The 18493-nt window shown below is 49.1% G+C and overlaps 1 protein-coding gene across 1 annotated transcript in view; it reads right to left on the bottom strand.

Moving 5' to 3' along the window:
* Positions 1 to 18493, bottom strand: part of LOC144826413 (lamin-B3-like) — a 484608-nt gene that overhangs the window by 242942 nt on the left and 223173 nt on the right. The window lies entirely within an intron of this gene.

The raw sequence follows: 18493 nt of genomic DNA, 5'->3' as shown, positions 1-18493 counted from the left end.
CTGGCCAGTGAGGAACTTTGTTCAGCTGTACTCCATATTATTGTAATTTACAGCCAACCACCAACCCCCCCAATCCCCAATTCCCCTCCTTTGTTCCCTAAGCATTCTGCTACTTGTCAAAAACATTTATTTTTTTGCACTAGGCTCAAAATTCTAAAGCTGGTAAGGTAATCAGACTGGATTTGTACCCCCTCAATGGAGATTTGTATGTGTGCTTTCGTGGTGTCCCAAATCATATTAGCCAAGTAATGTAGTTCCCATCTTCAGGGAGCGTAAGTCTGGAATGCTGACTAGGACTCTAATGTATCTACATTCAATCAATTTGCAATATTCTATAGAAACAATAGTGATAAATGGGGCCCCATCATTATCATATGTTTTGTTTTTGTTCTATCCTTGCTACCTCAATGTCAGCTGTCCCCTGGTTCCATATTGAGGATTACATATCCCTGTGGCCTTTTACTTGCTGCCAATATGGTTTTCATTGGATTCAGTGGTGCCTCTGTGTTCTACACCCTCCTTAGAGGCCGCTTGCATAATTTTATGGTTGCTCACTTCTCTAACTGCGTCTTTTTTAGCTTGCACTATTTCGGTTGAAGTTTGTAGGAATGTAGGATCTGCTTCTATGGTGATCCCCACTTGTTGCCTGGTGCTAAGCTGTTACTGACTAGTCTGACTGGGATCTGGCTAATCAGGACCCCAGTCTATCTGCTTTCTCCCTAAATTGTTATGTTCAGTACTTGGGCACATCCCAGATTGGATACTGAGGTACCCTTTTAAGTCCCTAGTATATGGTACTAAGGTACCCAGCGCATAAGTACCCCAGAGGTTTCCTATCGACTGAAGCATGTATTATGCCACCCATGGGAGACCATTCAAAATGGAACTATAGGCCTGCCATTGCAGCCTGTGCGAGTTGGTGCTAGCACTACTTAGGAAAGATATAGGTTTCCTATATCTAGGGTCACTGCAGTTAGAAGTCACCTCTATAGTAGGCTTTTGCAATCCGAAGGCAGGTTGCGTGGTTCTAGGTTTTAAGTGAGAGGGAGCCCCTGCATGAGAAGGACGCCCCTACATCCTATGTAGTCCATTCTCCCAGATTGTCAGTGAAGCAGCCATTTACTATATAGAGGGGCACCGTGTAATTACGCAATGACCATCTCGAAACTGGCTGCAAAGAATCCTATCATGTTTGGTATAAAACATGTTGGAATCACACCCCCACACCGTAAATGGTGTGGGAGGTATGGTTCCAAGCACTGGAAGAGCCCTCTGTTAGGCTCTCCATGTCCCAGGTACCAGTCTTTCAGACTCAGACAGCACAAAATGGTTGCTGCCGACCAGAGACACGATTGTGCCCTCCTGCTGCTGAGCGAAGCTCAAGAAGGGGAAGGCAGAACAATAGGCATCCTGCCAGCGCCACTCAGTCTGCATGTGGGGCACATTTGGTGTCCCAATGCATAGTCCAGTTCAAACCAGTCCGTGGAGCTGTTAGCTCCCACTCTGGCATAAAACTAGACAAGGGACATGGGAGTAATCTCCCCTCTGTCCAGACCCACCCAAGAGGGACCCCTGAATCATCCCAGCCCTTTCCCTAGGGTACTTAAGGGCTTCATCAATCAATCAATCAATCAATCATTTGTAAAGTGCACTACATACCTGCGAGGGTCTCAAGGTGCTGGGGGGGGTGGGTGCTAATGATCGAACAGCTTGGTCTTGAGTATCCTCCCGAAGGTCAGCAGGTCTTGGGTCTGTCCTAGGCTCAGTGGGAAGGTGTTCCATGTCTTGGCAGTGAGGTGGGAGAAGGATCTCCCACCAGTGGTTGTTTTTCGGATGCGCAGGATGGTGGTGAGTGAGAGGTCGGCGGAGCGTAGCTGGCGGTTGGGGATGTAGAAGGAAAGCCGTCTATTGAGGTAGGCTGGGCCGGTCTTGTTAAGTGCCATGTGTGCGTAGTTGAGGAGCTTGAAGGATATCCTCTTGTTTACAGGGAGCCACTGCAGGTTTCTCAGGTTGGGGGTGATGTGGCCGTGGCGTGGTACGTCGAGGATCAGTCGTGCCGAGGTGTTTTGGATGCGTTGTAGTCGTTTGATGAGCTTGGTCGGGGCTTCCGCGAAGAGGGCGTTTCTGTAGTTGAGTCTGCTGCTCAAGGGTGTTGAAGCAAGAGGGGGAGACGGCATGGACTTGCTTGGTCATTGAGAGCGTTGAGTCGAGGATGATTCCCAGGTTGCGTGTGTGGTCGGTGTGTGTTGGGGCTGCCCCCAGTGCAGTCTGCCACCAGGAGTCGTCCCAGGCTGAAGGGTTGGAGCAGAGGATGAGGACCTCTGTCTTGTCAGAGTTCTGCTTCAGACAGCTGGTCTTCATCCAGTCGGCGACAGCCTTCATTCCTTCGCGGAGGTTGGCTTTGGCGGTGATGGGGTCCTTGGTGAGGGAGAGGATCAGCTGAGGGTTGTCGGCATAGGAGATAATGTTGAGGTTGTGCTGTCGGGCTACGTGTGAGAGCGGGGCCATATATATGTTGAACAGCATCGGGCTGAGGGAGGATCCCTGGGGTACGCCGCAGATGATCTTTGAGGCTTCAAAACGGAATGGGGGAGGCGGAAGCTCTGGGTTCTGCCGGAGAGGAAGGAGGTGGTCCAATCCAGAGCCTTGTCTCGGATCCTTGCAGCGTGGAGGCGTGGGCATAGTGTACGGTGGCAGACTGTGTCGAAAGCGGTAGAGAAGTATAGGAGGATGAGTGCTGCATTCTCACCGTTGTCCAGCAGGGTCCTAATGTCATTGCTGGCGGCGATGAGGGCAGTCTCAGTGCTGTGGTTGCTGCAGAACCCTGACTGAGAAGGGTCCAAGATTCTGTTTTCCTCGAGGTATCGGGTTAGCTGTCTGTTGACGATTTTCTCGATGACCTTGGCTGGGAAGGGGAGCAGAGAGATGTGCCGGAAGTTCTTGAGGTCTCTTGGGTCTTCCTTAGGAACTTTGAGTTGGGCGTTGATCTCGGCGTGTTTCCAGATCTCTGGGAAGGTTGCGGTCTCAAGGGAGAGATTGAAGACGTTGCGCAGGTGGGGTGCGATGGAGCTGCTTGCTCTGTTGAAGACATGGTGCAGGGATGGGTCTGACAGAGCCGGAGTGGATTGTGCGCATGGTCTTGATGGTGTCATCGATGCTCACGCTGGCCCATGCAAGCATGGGGTTTGTGGTCGATGGTGTGCGGAAAGTATGTTGTGTTGCTGTCTGTTGGGGCTGTCTGGGTGTTGAAGCTGTCGTGGATGTTTGCTATCTTGCGGTGGAAGAAGGTGGTGAGGGAGTCGCACAGGGTTTGCGACGGCGGGATGTCGTTGGTGTTGGAGCTGGGGTTGGAGAGTTCCTTCACGATGTTGAAGAGCTCCTCGCTATTGTGTGCGTTGCTGTCGAGGTGGTCTTTGAAGGAGGTCCTCTTGGCCGTCCTGATGAGGTAGTCGTGGTTGCAGATGGCGTCCTTTCAATCAATCAACGGTATTTGTATAGCACGCTACTCACCCAGTAGGGTCTCAAGGCGTCCTTGTGTGCTGCGTGGGTGTCCACAGTTTGTTCACTGTGCCATTTCTTCTCTAGTTTCCGGCAGGCTTGCTTGGAGGCTAGGAGTTCTGGGGTGAATCAGCTTTGCCCTCTTGCTGGTGTCTCGGGGGTGGGGGGTTCTTCAGCTGGGCGAGGGTGTTGGCCCAGTCCTCGATCCAGCGTCTGAGGCTGTGGGCAACGTAGTCGGTGTTGGAGGGTTCGGTGAGTGGGCTGAGAGCGAGGTTTGCGTGTAGTTGATCTTGGGTGATTTTGACCAGCAGCGGCGGTGGTGTGTTATGGGCTTCTGGAAGGCAAAGTGGATGGGTTTTGGGGTACAGGGGTATTTTTAGGGTTCAGGGCTAGGTTTGGGTTTCGGGATACAGGGGTATTTTTAGGGTTCAGGGCTAGGTTTGGGTTTTGGGATACTGGGGTATTTAGGGTTCAGGGCTAGGTTTGGGTTTTGAGAGACAGGGATATTTTTAGGGTTCAGGGCTAGGTTTGGGTTTTGGGGTACAGGGGCATTTTTAAGGCTCAGTGATAAGTTTAAGTGACCAGGGTGGGATTAGTTTTTAGGGTGTAAAGGGTAATTAAAAAAATTAAAAATATAAAAATATATATAGTTAATATTAATATATTTAATATATATATATATATATATATATTTTATATCACACATACACACACACACACACACACACACTTTTACAAAGTATATGACTTCACCACACATGCATTTGCGTTGTAATGGATTGCGTGATAAAGTCATATGCGGGGTAAAAGTTTGAGGAATGATGGCTTTGCGGAGTAACTGTCCTGCGGAGTGATGGTATGCGGGATTTTTCAATGAGGAATATAGTTATATATTCCCTTGAAGCAGGTGTGGCTCTGTTCGGAGTTGAGAGCGTGCAGAGTGCTGGCGTCGTAGTGGCGGCGGTCGTCGTGGAGGGTGCGGGGGGCAGGGGTTTTGGCGCTGGGCGCGGTCCAGGCGTGGATGGGCGCAGATGGGTTTGCCTTAGGATTGCCTTTGGTGCACCAGCAGCACGCATATATGGGGAGGTGGGATTGAGGAGCAGCTAGGAGGCGGGGTAGCGAATGAGCAGTGGGCCATCAGGGGGGCAGGGCCACAGGGGATGCAGCAGCGAGAGCAGTGAGGGAAAAACAAGTGGCACAGAAGGCAAAAGGGCACAAAAAACGAGTGGAACAGGGCAAAAGGGACAAAAAACAAGTGAAAAACGGCACAAAAACTAGTGGAACAGAGGGCAAAAAAACAAGGGGAAAACGAGTGGCACAGAGGGCAGAAGGGCACAAAAAATGAATGGAACAGAGAGCAGAAGGGCACAAAAACGAATGGAACAGAAGGCAAAAGGGGCACAAAAAAGGGTGAAACGAGTGGCACAGAGGGCAGAAGGGCATAAAAACGAGGGAAAAAACGAGTGGCACAGAAGGCAAAAGGGCACAGAAATACCGGAAAACGAGTGGCACAGAGGCAAAATACAGAACACAGAAATACAGGGGCAGCTAAGAACAGAAGGCAGAACGGGCAGAGAGGCACAGGGGCAGGGAGGGGGAACAGAAGGAAAAACCGGGCGGAGACACGGGGGCATCGAGGAGAACAGAAGGGAAATCCAGGCAGAGACACGGGGGCAGCGAGTGGTACAGAAGGCAGCGAGTGGTACAGAAGGCAGAGAGAGCACAGGGACAGCGAGGGGAACAGAGGGAAGAAAAAGGGACACGGACCACGTACAGGCAACGGGGGAAGACAGACAACAGCAGTCACAGACACAAAAATGAAAATACAGGCAATACAATAAAAGTAAAGCGGAGGATGAACAAACCTACCTACGGCCTACCACTGGCCACCAGGGATGAGGTGCTGGTGGTAGCCTGCGGGTGGTGGAGGGCCTCGAACTTCCTCAGCAGCGGCAGCTGGGGCAGGGAGACGAAGGTGGTGCTGTGTGGTGGGGGATCGACCTACCTGGTGGGGTCAAGGGTCGCTTACTTTGATGCAGGTCCCTAGATGCGTAGTGGGAGAAGATTCAAATCAAACACCACTTCTACTTCTACCTTCTGGGCACTCGGGACTTCCCTGGACTTTCTTTGGGCTCGACTTAGTCTCCCTTCCAGTCTGCTGCGTCGTATGTGCCTGTGCACCATACAGGGACCTTCCAAGGCCTGTGGGCATCAAAGACACCTGAAGGAATCTCCCTTGGAGTAAAGGAGACATTCCCTTGCATTCGCTGGCACTGCAACTAAGTTGACCGGTCTACTGATCTTGAGCTCTAGAGACTGGTGGTTTTCCACAGCTCCCGAGGCCTGCTGTAACCGCTCACCAAGTTTGAGGCTAGCATTCCTGGTGGAAGTTGCAATAACCTGACCCCTGCGCACCTTGTCAACTTGCAGTTGCAAAGGCTTGTTGACTTCTCTCGAGGAAGATCTTCGGGGTCAAAGTAGCCCCAACTTCTCTCATCTTCGGTGACCAGAATCTTCAGCCACACTGCATCATGTGCATCGTGGCCTGCATCTTTTGGTGAGCTGATTGAGGTCCTCTCGCGACGCCAGTGCCTCTGGCCTGTGGGTCCATTTGAGGGCCACCATTGTTTCTCGTGGGCTACCTGGATTGCTCGGTCCTGCCCTGGCTCACCTGCTTTTCGTGAGTCCCCTGGACCTTGCTGGTCCTGACGTTGGTCCTTCTTCGGCTCTGGTGTTGTTTGCATTTGCCAAGGCTTCTTGGTGCTCCAGCTGGACAGGGACCCCTCAGCACTCAACATCATTCAAGGGACAGCTTGTGCACAGTTCCTGTTCTTCCTCAGCATCACCTGGTCCTCACAGCTGCAGACTCAAGGTCCTCATTAGCTCTCCTGCAACACCTGACAATGGAGGGCATTTGTCTTTTAAGACTCCACAATACAAAAGTCTGGGACTTGAAATGGCCTCACCCCCCAAAAACCTGGTAGGATCTATCCTCCAGGAAGGAACACAACCAGTCGAGCGCTGTTCCTGTTACACCCAACTCCTTAAGTCGGTGGATTAAAATACGGTGATTCACTGTATCAAATGCCGCGCTAAGGTCTAACAGTATCACGGCTAAGGATCCTCCTGCATCGAGGACTCTTCTTGAGTCCTCTACGAAGGCCAATAAAGAAGTCTCAGTCCCTTGCGAGGGGCGGAATCCGGTTTGAGTTGACATAGACTCAGTCCCCTCTGCTTGCAGTTACTTCTCATTTAGAATCCACCTTCAGATTCCACTGGACACTTTCTCCTCTTCCAGCAGTGTCACTTTCCTGAAGTCCTCCACTGGAAACGAAAGCAGTTTCCAACACCACTTCACACATATGCACCCGGCTTCCCTGGTGTAGGTTACATGGGTACTAGGACATCCATGGGTGTGGTGGCTCTCCTACCTTTTTTCTTCCACAGGGTTTCTTCATGGTCCACTTGGAAGGGTCCTTAATTAAAAATCCAGCCGCAACTCGCAGATAACCATGTACAGAGCCCGCTGCAGTGTACTCACACTGCACACGCCCTCCGTGGGGTTCCTACTCACTCACCTTGGGTGGTTCCTTGGGGCTCCAGTACTTCTATGTCCTCTCGACATTGTCTTGACCCAAGTCATGGTTCTTATACCACTTACTTCGTATATGGTTTGACCCCCACGGCCACTGTGTATTTCGTGCTATTTACTGTGATTTCTTGCAAAGTATTGGGTTGTATGACGTTACAACGCATACTTTTACAACGCACACCTTTACAACGCATTTTTTTACAATGCAACATCCATTACAACTCCTTTCATTACAACGCATACCATTACAACAAATTTTAAAAACTACCTTTACAACACATTCCATTACAACACATACTACCTTTACAACGCATACCATTACAACGCACAACATTACATTGCTTGTATGGTAAGTACTGGATAGTGTAGGGGTAAAAATTACTATTCTAACTCCAGGGGGTGCAGCAGTAGGGTAAGTGTTGGATGGTAATGGTATGTGTTGTAATGGTATGCGTTGTAATAACTGCGTTGTAATGACATGCTATGTAATAGATGTTGTGTTGTAAAAGTTTAGTTGTAATGGTAGTGCGTTGTAAAAGTTGCGTTGTAAAGGTTGTTTCCCAAAGTATTGTGTGCATTGTGCATATCGCCAGGTAGGAGATATTTTTATGAAATAGAGAGCATTATATGATAAATTCATATTTTTATAAATACCTTGTGTGGTTATTTTTCACTTAATGTATACTAGAAGATTGCATTCTGTAAAACAAGCTGCTTTACGCTACTTCTGGACCAAGCCTGAAGGCTGTTCTCCACAGCTACCACTTAGAGCGCTTTCTAACGTTGCTTAAGACCTCTTAAATCGCCATTAGGGTTGTCTGAACTGGTGCACTTACATAAGGGTACATCATATACCAGGCCAGCTTCTCACAACGGTGGTGACATTTGTATTGTTCCGATTTTTGACTACTGTCCATTCTCTTTAGCTACCTTAAGTGGCTGGTTGTCTCCCTCCCATAGCCTCAATATCTCTTTTGAGGCTATTCGAGCCTTCAAGGAACTAAGTTGATGTTTTTGTGATTTTAAGTTGAAGAGAAAGTGGAAAGGATGACCCACTGGTAGGATATTTTGTGAGCCCAAGTGTGCTTTGTGATGGGTTTGAGTTCCCTCCATCTGCTAGTTGCTAAATCATCAAGAGTTTAATGCCATTGTACTCAACTGGTTGACATTTCAAATGTTATTCATAATTTCTTCTATTTCATCATAGAAGTGAAGCGAGGTAATACGTTCTGGTAGGGCCTCTGTTATTCCCAATTGCTGCCATTCTGTGTGCTCTTTCTATCCTAATTAGAGGATCCTCCGTGCTATTTTCTATGTCTTCCTATCTCAGGGATAATCACTCGTGTATCCAGCATTGTAAGGCGAATCCTCACCGTTTATAGTTCCTCAGCGTGGTCATAAGTTGTAGTTTTAAAGTCGTTGACTCAAACGCCCAGTTCTTGAACCTATCTTTATATAGATTTGAGGTATTATTTTAGGTCTGACCTGATTGTTGCCACTTCCCTTTTAATTTCCTACAGGAACTGTTGAAGAAATTCCAGTCATAGACGGGATAGATTTGCATTCTAGAGAACCTCTGTCCAGAGCTTGCATTTTGTAAGCTTTAGTGGTGCTTTTCATAGTAATTATTTATTTGATCGAGGTGGCATGGCTCAGTCTAGGATAGGATAGGATAGGATATTTTTTTATAGAACGCTCGAATGCCGTGGCGTCTTGGCGCTGGGTGAGTATGTGGGGAGACTGGGCCAAATAGTTCCAAAGATTTAGATTGAGGGGAACAGTCAGGTCAGCGATTTCCTGAAGATCGACCGGTTGGGACTGAAGGCTCTCAGTGCATGTTCGGCTCCCTCCCTACTAGGAAGGAGGAGAGAAGGGCCAGAGCGGTATCGTCAATTCCCACGTCCCTCAGCCTCTGCACTAAAACCGTGTGGTTTACGGTGTCAAATGCTGCAGATAGGTCTAGGAGAAAGAGTACCACTCTGCACCCCCCACCCCCATCCATCATCTTCCATATCTCCTCAGTAGCCATTATCAGGCTGCCTCTGTGGAGTGACAGGGCCTGAAGCCATGCTGTGTCGGATCAAGCAAGTTATTGGATTCAAGCTTTTGTGTTAACTCCTTGTTTATGACTTTTTCAAGAATGTTGGCTGTCACTGGTATCCCTGAGATTGGACAATACTTTTTAGTCTCTGTAGGGTCCATGGCTGGCTTTTTGAGGATTGGCCTGATACTCTTCCGCCTGGAAAAAAGCGTGCCTGTGCCAGTTTCTATGACTTGGTTTAAAAGGGGTGTTAGGTATGCACAGAAATTCCTAGAAACTAGGTGCAATGTAGCTGGGGGACAAGGGTCATTCGGCGAACCTGAATGTATGGATAGGAGGCAGTGATTAGCCTCCTCATGAGATAGCAGCTTTGAACAGGTTACCTGGCAGTGGGCTGCCCTCTCCACCATGGGTGGAGTGTAACAGCCAACCATAGCACCGGACATATTTAGGAGATCGTTCTAAATCAATTGCACTTTACTTTGAAAGAAGGTAGCCAGTTTATTACAAAAGGCTTGATCTGGTCTAAACAGATTAGCCTGCTGTGGTTTGGCTAACAATTGAACAGATTTAATCTATCAATCAATTATTTGTAAAGCACGCTACATACCCGTGAGGGTCTCAAAGCGCTGGGGGTGGGGGGGCTGCTGCCGATCAAAAAGCCATGTTTTGAGAAGTCTTCTGAAGGCCATCAGGTACTGGGTGTGTCGGAGGCTGGTAGGGAGAGTGTTCCAGGTCTTGGCGGCGAGTTACGAGAAGGATCTGCCACTGGCGGTGGTTTTCCAGACAAGTGGAACTGTGGCGAGGGTGAGGTTGGCAGAGCAGAGGCTACGGGTGGGGGTGTAGAAGCTGAGTCGGTTGTTGAGGTATGCTGGTCCGGCATTGTGTAGGGCCTTGTGTGCGTCGATACGGAGTTTTAAGGTGATCCTGTGGTTGACGGGGAGCCAATGCAGGCCTCTCAGGTGGGGTGTAATGTTGCTGCGTTGGGGGATGCCGAGGATCAGTCGTGCCAAGGTGTTCTGGATTCGTTGCAGCCATCTCAGGAGCTTGGTTGTTGTTCCTGCATAAAGGGCATTCCCGTAGTCCAGTCTGACGAGGGCCTGGGGGACGATTTTTCTCGTGTCGGAGGGGATCCATTTGAAGATCATGCGGAGCATTCGGAGGGTGTTGAAGCAGGAAGCGGAGACGGTGTTGACCTGTTTGGTCATGAAGAGGGCGGAGTCGAGGATGACCCCCAAGTTGCGTGTGTGGTTGGTGGGTTCTGGGGATGTCCCTAGCGATGTTGGCCACCAGGAGTAGTCCCAGGCGGAGGGTGTGGAGCAGAGGAGGAGGACCTCCATCTTGTCTGAATTCAGTTTCAGCCTGACGTCCTTCATCCATTCGGCGACGGCCTTCATTCCTCTGTGGAGGTTGGCTTTGGCGGTGTGGGGGTCTTCGTGAGGGATATGATCAGCTAGGTGTCGTCGGCGTAGGAAATGATGTTGAGGCTATGTTGTCGTGCGACATGGGCGAGTGGTGCCATGGTGCCATGTAGATATTGAACAGCGTCTGGCTGAGGGATGATCCCTGTGGAACGGCACAGATGATCTCGGTGGTCCAGGCCAGGGCCTTCTCTTGGATTCTGGCGTCATGGAGGCGTGCTGTTAGGGTGCAGTGGCAGACCGTGTCGAAAGCTGCTGATAGGTCCAGAAGGATGAGGGCGGCTGTTTCCAGGTTGTCCATAAGGATCCGGATGTCGTCGGTGGCGGCGGCGATGAGGGCGGTCTCGGTGCTGTGGTTGCTGTGGAAGCCGGACTGGGATGGGTCTAGGATGTTGTTGTCTTTGAGGAAGCGGGTCAGCTGTCTGTTGACGAACTTCTCCATGACTTTCACCGTGAAAGGGAGCAGCGAGATGGGCCGGACGTTCTTTAGGTCGTTGGGGTCCGCCTTGGGTTTCTTCAGTATGGCGTTGATCTCTGCGTTTTGCCAGCTCTCTGGGAAGGTTGCTGTCTTGAAGGAGAGGATTGTTTTCCGGAGGTGGGGTGCGATGGCTTTGTTGAAAACGTGGTGAGGGCATGGGTCAGATGGGGCTCCGGAGTGGATGTAGTTCATGGTCCTGATGGTGTTTTAGTCGCTGACGTTGGACCAGGCGGTCAGGCCACTGGTGGTCGCAGGGGTGGTGATCTCGGCAGTGGATGTGGGGGTGGCGGTGTTGAAGCTGTCGTGGATGTCGGTGATCTTGCGGTGAAAGAAGGTGGCCAGTGAGTTGCACAGGTCTTGGTAAGTTGGAATGTTGTTGATGTTGGAGCTGGGGTTGGAGAGTTCTTTCACGATGTTGAAGAGCTCTTTGCTATTGTATGCGTTATTGTCTAGGCGGTCCTGATGAGTTGGTGGTGTCTGCAAGTGGCGTTCTTGTGAGCTGTGTAGCTGTCTGGTGTGCGGTCGCGGAGCCAGCTCTTCTCCAGTTTCCGACAGGTGCGCTTGGAGGTCCTGAGGACTTCGGTGAACCATGCAGCTTTCTTGTTGGTGTGGTTGGTGGCGGATGTCTTGAGTGGGGGGAGGGTGTCGGCGCAGTCGTTGATCCACTGTTTGAGGTTGATGGTGGCGGTGTTGGGATCGGTGAGGTCGGCGGGTGGTCCCAAGGCGAGGGTGGTGGTCAGTTGGTCCTCGGTGACCTTGCCCCAGCAGCAGCATGGCATCAGTTGGGTGCGGTGGTGTGTGGTGGGTTTCCTGTAGGTGAAGTGGATGCATCTGTGGTCTGTCCAGTGGGGTTTGGTGGTGTGGTTGAAGGAGACGTTGGGACTTGCGGAGAAGATGGGGGTCCAGTGTGTGTCCAGCGTCGTGAGTGGGTGTCGTTACGAGTTGCTTGAGTTCTAGGTTGGCGAGGTGGTCAATCAGGGCGGTGGAGTTGGCGTAGTTGTCGTTCGAGTTGGAAGTTCAGGTCCCCGAGGTGGATGTAGTCTGTGGAGGCGAGGGCGCGGAGGAGATCGGCGATTGGAGTCGCTGAACTGTGGTTGGGGTGGTCTGTAGACGAGTGTTCCTCTGAGGGTGATGTTGGGGTCGGTGTGGATTTGAAAGTGCATGTGCTCGGCGGTGGTGAGGGTGTAGTCGGTGTTGGTCGAGACTCTGAGAGTGTCCTTGTGGATGGTGGCGATGTCCCCTCCCACTCCGTTGGTGCAGTCTCTGCGGGAGATCTCGTAGCCTTCTGCGATGGCTATTGGGAGGTTTGGTGCAGAGGTGGCGTTCAGCTAGGTCTCCATCAGGAAGGTGAGGTCGGGGGTGGTTGAGTCTAGGAGGTCCCATAGTTCGATGGCGTGCTTGCGAGCGGAGCGGGTGTTGAGGAGGATGCATCGGAGGTGGTTGGGTTCTCTGGTTGATGGTTTGGCAGGTCGAATGCTGGTGAGGCTGCAGTTCCGGCAGGTGAAGTGCCCTTGGGTGCGCTTCAGGGTGGCCTGGTAGCAGGAGTGATCTCGACCGGGGTTGAGTGCATGGAGGGGGCTGGAGTCGTAGTGCAGTCTGGTGTGGTGGCTTCGGGGTCCAGGGGGTCTGGCGCTGGGCGCGGTCCAGGCGCAGACGGACTTGTGCGGCCGCTGCGCGGCCTCCATATGAGGGGAATAGGGTGGGAGGAGCAGCTGGGAGGCGGGAGCGGTCCGGCGAATGGGGGACCAGGGGGGTGGGGCCACAGGGGACGAAGCGGCGGGAAAGCGAGGGGGTGGCAGGAGGGTGGTGATTTAAAGAGTTACTTAGAGGAGTTTCTGGCAGCCTCAATTTTTTTTGTGAAGTAAACTCGCTTTGCTTCAATATTTGCCTCCTTATATTGTTCTAAGTTTAAGTTGTAGGCCGCTTTGTGCTCCTTACTGTAATCAGATTTCCAAATCCGTTCGCTTCTCCTGTGGTTAATCTTTACACGTTTGATGTCAGGTCCGTACCATGGTGCGGTTGCTGAACCTCTTAACTAAAATTGTTGTTTCAGGGGCAACATGATTTGCAGCTGTACGGATCCAGTTGTCAAACTGGTTGGACCCTTCATCACTATCCCTGGATTAAATGGGTGGGCAAGAGTTAAGGGCCATTTCCAAGTCCCTCACTTGTATCTTATTCAACCGCTGAATCCTCACTCTGAAGGATCTGCTTGGATTGGAGCGACTAACCTTAGGTGTTCTTGTATCAAAAAAAGACGACCCCATTGTCTGTCCATGGTAGTGGTAGGGTCTTGATGTCTGGGGAAATGGTAAATATCCCATCTAACGTGTGCCCAGCTAAGTGAGTGGGTTCTGACACTACTTGCGTAAGACCGTATGCTGCAAGATTACCCAAGAGTCTAGCAGTTTCTGGGTTAGTATTTAACTCTGGGTGATAATTGAAGTCGCCCAGAATGGTGAGTGAGGGAGAATCCAGACAGGACTCTAGAAAAGTCAGAAGGGCTTGGGAAAAAGCTGCTCTGGGCACCGGTGACCTTGAAACGTGGAGCTATTACATAGCTTAAAGGAGAAACCCATCACCTTTGCTGGGAGCAATAAAATTGCTTCAGCTCGCAACTTTAAGTGCTCTCTGTGAATTATGGCTATACCACCTTCTCTATTCCCAGTCCTGTCTGGTCGCTACATAACCTGGGGGTAGGGTCATCTTCTAATCAGGATCTGAGGTTTCGTCCGTCCATGTCTCGGTCATAAAGACAATGTCCGGCTTGTCCAGCTGTAAGAGACATTCGAATTGAAACTTGTGTTTGACCAGTGATTGTGTGTTTAGTAGCAAACATGTCAAGGTCTGTTCATGCCCCAGCATAACAGCAGTGCCCGACTGACCATTGCGGACGCTGGAGTCAGGTGAGGCACTTACACAGTAACTAGGACCTACAGCTTGTTCTAGATTTGCCTTTATTCCCACGTTCCCTATGTCAGCAGCACGGTCGGCACTCATAACTCCTGGAGTGAAATGAAAAAACCCAACCTGTGCAGTTATACTCTACAAACTTTTACCCCACTGCAGGACCTTTGGGGTACAGCACTTACCTCTCCTGAGGTTGAGAAGTTGTTTTCTTGTAAAGCTACAGGACTCAAACAGGCCAGGGGTTCTGGCACTGGGTGCGCCGACTGGCTTGCCTTTGGCGCACCGGTGGCGCGGACGTGCCAGCGTGGTTTTTATAGCCGGTGTAAGCATAAACTAGTATGCTAACCCCTGGTAGGCGGGCTCGCTCTAACAGGCGGGCACCGCGGGTCTGTGGACAGTTAAGTAAAACCAACGTATTTATTTAAAATACAGTTTTAAATAGTGAAGATGTATTTATCACAGTTAGCAGCAAAATATCGGGATTCATAGGCTCAGGTAACCCATATACCACACCCACATACCACACAGTGGTAGCCACTGTGAATAGTAGGTTAATGCTTGGTTCTCCTTGGAGTGCTTTGAAGAAAAGATGTACATTTTGAGATACCCCCACTGGTCTGACATGATCGAGTGGATGGCATGGCCAGTCAGTGTAGCCTTCCCTTAAAGTTCATGTTCTTTTCTTGGAGAACTTAAGAGTATGTATCCCATCAGAAGAGGCAGTGCGCCTCATTTGGCACTCACACAGCTAAGCCACTAGCACTCCTTGTTGGGGCCCAAATCAAGTTGCTGCTACCTCAGCTCACTGTGCATTAGCAGGTGTATGCAAGGCACTCAAGGCTCTTTTCAAAACAGTTCTCAGACAGTTGTATTTGTTCAAAAAACATATCTAAAGAGCCTTAGCAAAGTTTGGGGTCCCCTGAATGCTAAGAGCTGGCCGCATTCACTTATAACACCTATGGTGCTGTGCACAATTGCTGGGAGCCTTAGAGGGAACTACCAGACAAATCAATGCCCCCTCTGATATAATGTCCAGTGGGATGTTGAGACACTTGCACCCCTTTAGGGGGGCTCAGTATTGCTTCTGCCAACGTTAAGTTGTGAGGGCGCTCCTAGCCTGGAGACCCTTATCACCCTTACTTCTTCTCGGGCTAGAGCCCAGCTTCATTTTTCACAATGGGCATGGTGAAGGCACAGCTTGCCCAGTCGCATTCTTTAAAATCGGGGCTGCTGCTTCTGCTCCCACAGCCTCGGAGATCTGGTCTTCCCTTAGCCATTTGTGGTATCACACACTTGTGTGGTGCTTCCCCAATCAAGCTACTCTGTCCCCCTTTTTTAGGTCAGGGGAGAGCCTTGGTGGTTGCACAGAGTCACTGCGAGCAGAACTCCTTGTCTTCATGTCCACACCATCGGCTCACTGGCCACCCCATCTTATCAGTGTTTATGCAAAAGACATTGAGGTGTGTCCAGTATTTTAAAGCACTCACTGAATAACTTTTCTCCATCAGTGTTGGAGTTTTTGCTTAGGTCTAATAGAAAATGTGCATTATTGGTATATAACTAACATTTGAGTTCTCACATATTGGCCAGGTGGGCTAGAAGGCACATGTAGAAGTTGACAAGGAATAGGGATTGTTGATCCGGGGGTGGGGGGGGAGTGAGGGGGGGGGGGAAGACACAACCTACCATGGCAATTGACAGTAAGACTTGTAAATAAAAGTTGTATTTGCTGCTTACGTTCTTGTAGAACAGACTGAAACCATTCCCATGCTTTTTGGTAAGATTATACCAGAGTTTCAGGTGGTTTAGGAGTGGTTTTGTGATCTTCGGTGTTGCATGCAGCTGAATGGTCAAGTAAGAGGAGATCCACCACATTCTGGTCGCTTAAAGTTAGTGCTTTCTCTCTGCTGTCCATCACGGTGTTCAGTAATTCTTAGCAGGTAGAATCCAGATTGTGTGTGGACAAGCAGATTGATGGAGTCTATGTATTACTGGAGTTCACTAGCTACCTCGGCTTCGATTATCTTCTACAGCAGAGAAAGCATCAAGTTTAGTCTGTAGTTGCTTGGAGTGGAGGAATATAGGTTTGCGTTTGTTTTTTAGATTAGGGGTAAAACAATGGCATGTTTTAGAGTGCCAGTTAAGTAACCATGCAATTTCGTCGTCCAAGGTTGAAAGGTTTGCTTTTAGGAGTTTGGTGGTCCATACATTTAGCATTGATGATCCAATTTGTGATACCCTCTTGATGATGTATTTGCTTGAGATTAGCTGGAAGGAACTGAAATTGCAGTGAAGGTGGCAAGGGGTGAGAAGGTTGTTCACCAGAGTAGTTGAGGGAATATTTGGAGGTTCTTTTGGAAGTATCTTGGATTTTCTACAAAAAGTATCAAGCCATTTTTATTACAGATTGATCGAGCATTTCAGTTGGAGCGTTTCGGATAGCTATTGAGATCTTTTAAAAAGTTATGTGTGGGAATCAGTGTACAATTATTTCTTGCAAGCATAGGCTTTTCTCTTATATTTCGTGTGGTGTTTTTTACAGGCTTGTTTGTGTGATTCTATGTGGAATGTGTTGACTTTTTGTTTCAGCTGGGTGAGGTGTTGATTGAACTTGGCACTGGATGTGTTTTTGAAACAGAACTTTTTCAGGCTTTAGTTGTGCTAGGTGATCAAGAAGCATACTGCATTTGAAGTAAAATTAGTGTGTGAGCTGGTTAGAATAGATTGATAAGGGGATGTGCAATACAATGACGTTAAAGCATTTGGTGGAATGTTCCTGTAGTTTCTCATACAAATCTAATGAGCTTGTTTCGGGGTGGTCCGTATCACCGGAATGAGGGTGTGGGACTAGATGAGCTTATTAATATATAGTCTTTCCTAAATAGTGGAGTGATGTTGAGGATTGAAATGGGTAGATTGTGTTCTTGTACATTCACACACTAGCCAAGGAATTGCAGTCTCATCTAAACAGTCTAGCGATGGTGCTGATCCATCCTTTGGCTGGCAATCTTAGTAGTGTAAAAGACACACACATTTCTGGGTTCTAGCACGCCATTTAATAGACATCTGTAAAAAAGGTATAACAGTCACCATGAGAGGTCAATTAGGAAACAGAGGTGCAACACAACAATACAACCTGTACCTCTATAACCAAATTAACTTGAAAACCAGTTGGTCTACAGGATGGTTAACTCAGGGAATCTATCCTTACTCTATGTTAATGGGTAGCCCATAAGTTAGCCTAAAAGTGGAAATGTCTGCAACGTCTGCAAACCGAGCTTACATTTAAGCTCGGTTTGCAGGGAACATTACAACACCAGATAGGAATTCTTAACCCTGCTCAGTAAATCATGATCTACTTGAAATAAATAAACATAATAGCCCAGAGACTGCTGCCATCTCAATCCATCCAGTCATCTGCAAGGGCTGCAGTATCAATTGACTCATTTCTGTGCCCTGCCCTTAAACTTATGTGAGCTTCAAGGATAGGACTGGTATGTTCCAATAAAGAATGAGGTTTGTGGGTTCTTCTAAATTTTAATAAGGTTTCACTTGGAGGGTTCAGAAATATTCTTTAGTCCAACCATATGCTAAAGGTATATTTTTCAATTGCCAAGTATGTCAACGGAATCTTTTAATGCCTTGGCAGAATTTAGTGCCATTTCCTCCAAAATATGCACCCAAAACAGTTCAGGTTCTAATGGCCAAAATGTATTTCTGTTGCTGGAAAAAACACGTGTTGAAACACCGGCTTCGTCATTCACGGTCTCTGCCTACGGACCCCATTGCACCTATTCACGGGTCAATGCTCTGCCACTTTGGGCCCTATGCAACAGAAGTGGCACTGTGTAGGAGCGTATTTGAGCGCAAGATAGCTTTCCATATCAGTTCTTCTGCCTCAATGAGTGTTCAAACAACAACAGGGGATTTTAACATTACTGTAGAGCTGATCATGGAATTCAAAATCAATACCTATAGATCTTCCATAGGCAATTGGCATGACAATGAATATGACCTCCAGAGAGATCAGCTGGAATAGGAGTCATAAAAGTTTGAAATCCACAATTTCCTTCAAACTGTCAAGGCCTAAATCTAAGAAGGCTGAGGCCTCCAATGTGTTGAATTCATCACCCTCCATAATTCTAATATTACCACTTAACTATCTGTCAGGCAATACACCACATGGATCCTCGAGCAGAGCAAATAGAGGATGCAAAAGTGAGACACTTGCACCCCTTTAGGGGGGCTCAGTATTGCTTCTGCCAACGTTAAGTTGTGAGGGCGCTCCTAGCCTGGAGACCCTTATCACCCTTACTTCTTCTCGGGCTAGAGCCCAGCTTCATTTTTCACAATGGGCATGGTGAAGGCACAGCTTGCCCAGTCGCATTCTTTAAAATCGGGGCTGCTGCTTCTGCTCCCACAGCCTCGGAGATCTGGTCTTCCCTTAGCCATTTGTGGTATCACACACTTGTGTGGTGCTTCCCCAATCAAGCTACTCTGTCCCCCTTTTTTAGGTCAGGGGAGAGCCTTGGTGGTTGCACAGAGTCACTGCG

The sequence above is a fragment of the Lissotriton helveticus genome, chromosome 3_2 (genome assembly GCF_964261635.1).
Source record: "Lissotriton helveticus chromosome 3_2, aLisHel1.1, whole genome shotgun sequence".
In the NCBI taxonomy this organism is placed as follows: Eukaryota; Metazoa; Chordata; class Amphibia; order Caudata; family Salamandridae; genus Lissotriton; species Lissotriton helveticus.
This window is presented reverse-complemented; position numbering and strand designations above follow the sequence as displayed.